A 2,500-nucleotide genomic window follows, 5' to 3' on the forward strand; every position below is an offset into this window, starting at 1 on the left:
AATCATTTTTTATTGGACAAGTGCTTTTCATATAAGGTATAGACGGTTCGAGGAAAATGTTTCCAGGCCCTTTCAATGTACTGACAAAAGTTATGAAAATGCACACATATATATATTGCTTTTTCCTATATTACTTCTATAAGTAATATAGAGAAAGCAATATAAAAATAAGGTGTAAGTTAAAGAACCCCAAAATTGAAATCTTATTGCAATCACCTCACACTATCATTCACTCTCTCCCTCTCTCTCTCTCTCCTCTCTCCTCTCTCTGACTCCCTCTCTCTCTCTCCCCCTCCCTCTCTCTCTCTCTCTCTCTGTATCCCCTCTCTCTCTCTCTCCCCCTCCCTCTCTCTCTCTCTCTCTCTGTATCCCCTCTCCCTCTCTCTCTCTCTTTCTCCCTCTCCCTCTCTCCCTCTCTCCCTCCCCCCCTCTCTCTCTCTCTCTCTCTCTCTCTCTCTCTCTCTCTCTCTCTCTCTCTCTCACCCCCCCCCTCTTTCGCTCTCTCTCTCTCTCTCTCTCTCTCTCTCTCTCTCTCTCTCTCTCTCTCTCTCTCTCTCTCTCTCTCTCTCTCTCTCTCTCTCTCTCTCTCTCTCTCTCTCCCCCCACCCCCCCCACCTCAGCCTCTGTCTCCCTGTGTATGTCTCCCTGGTCCCTCCACCCCTTCTTTGCCCTGTGCCCCACCCCCTCCCGGGGAGCCCTCTAAACCAGGGAGTGATGGATGGAGGTCGGGGGGGGCGGAGGGGAGCGGGGGGACCGCGGGGTACGTCTCACACCCGAGCGGGGAGCTCCGAGGTCGGGGAGAAGTTCAGCCCTGATCCCCTGGCTCCCTCCACTCTGATCTGATAGCAGGCTTCACCTAGGGACACGCTCTCATGAAGGACACACACACACACACACACACACACACACACCATATCCTAGCCTCTTATCCTGGCCTGGAGGGAGGGAGGGGGAGAAAGAGGGAGATAGAGGGGGAGGGAGAGAGAGAGAGAGAGGAGAGATGAGAGGAGAGAGAGAGAGAGAGAGAGAGCAGAGAGAGAGAGAGAGAGGAGAGAGAGGAGAGAGAGAGAGAGAGAGAGAGAGAGAGAGAGAGTAATGGAGTTGGAGATATAGAGGAATGAAAAATAGTACAAGGACATAAGGAAGCAAAAAAAAAAAGAAGCTATTCCATGCCCGATATTTCTCGGGGAACTTTTGGAGATTGCAGGGTGAATTCAAGATGGATTCCTCTTCTGGGACCCAACACAGATGTAGTTTATCTTATTTATGCTGCAGTTCTGACACTGTGGCGCCACCAACTCCAGAGCACAAGTCATCAGGGCACTGAACGTGTTTTCAGCAGGTGTGGACAGCCCCACTCCAGAATAACACAGGATGGTGTAGTGGTCATGGTCGTTTTGCTGCCGGCTGACAGGTTATCAGTTCGAAAGCCCCAATGTCCACAGTCGCCTACCAGAAGGTATCCTGGAGCAAGATGCCCTAACACCTACCTGCTTCTTGATAACATGTATCTGTATCTGACTGCAGTGTCAGTCACTCTAGATAGGAGCTTCTGCTGTCTGCTAAGCGAACAAATTGTAAGTAGTACGCTTCGGAAGAAGACCCACTGATACACGCTTGTTATTCTGCTACCTGGGTAGTCTGCGTAGTTCTGGGATTTGAAGTTCTGGGTTAGTTTGTGTAGTCCTAGGCAGTTCCCTCATTTCTTCACAGTGGCAACACTGACAAAGAGCTCTGCGTGCGACCAAACCTTCACACGGTGAAACCGAACACGACGACAAACTTCAGTGACAACCGGCCGTCGTGCTAGCTAACCAACCGCCAACCGTCAACCACTTCCGCTAACCAAACGACAAAGAGCTCTACGGTGAAAACCGAACAACGACCGTGACCTTCAATGACAACCGGCCGTCGTGATGGCTAACCAGCCGCCACCGTCAACCGCTACCGCTAACCAACTGACAAAGAGCTGTGTGTGCGACCAAACCTTTGCACGGCAAAACCAAACAACCACTGTGACCTTCAACGACAACCGGCCGTCGTGATGGCTAACCAAACCGCTATCGCTAACCAACTGCCAGGGAATGCTAGCTTGCGGCGGCGGCGCTCGACGCGTCTGTTTCACACCTGGCTGGAGACTCCGCCGGCGGCTGCCAACGTTTCTCCCAAACGCTTGTTTCGTTCTTAACGTTTTGTTAATTTCCATTCGTTAGCAACAGCGGCCTTGACAAGGTCGCCCTGTTTTGTTGTTCTTCTCCAACCGGACTCAAACACTCCCCCCCCTCCCCCCCTCCCCATCTATTTTATTATTACCTATTAGTCTTTCTATATTTATATTTTGTTTTATTTATAATGTGTGCCGCCGTTGCAACCAGAATTTCCCCCTCGGGGATGAATAAAGTTCCAATCTAATCTAATCCATCCAAGAATTGAACCCGGGACTCAATCTCTACAGCAGCATTAAATATTCATCCAATGAAACCCTGATTTGCGTGGTAAT

This window comes from Gadus chalcogrammus, chromosome 22, assembly GCF_026213295.1.
Source record: "Gadus chalcogrammus isolate NIFS_2021 chromosome 22, NIFS_Gcha_1.0, whole genome shotgun sequence".
NCBI lineage: Eukaryota > Metazoa > Chordata > Actinopteri > Gadiformes > Gadidae > Gadus > Gadus chalcogrammus.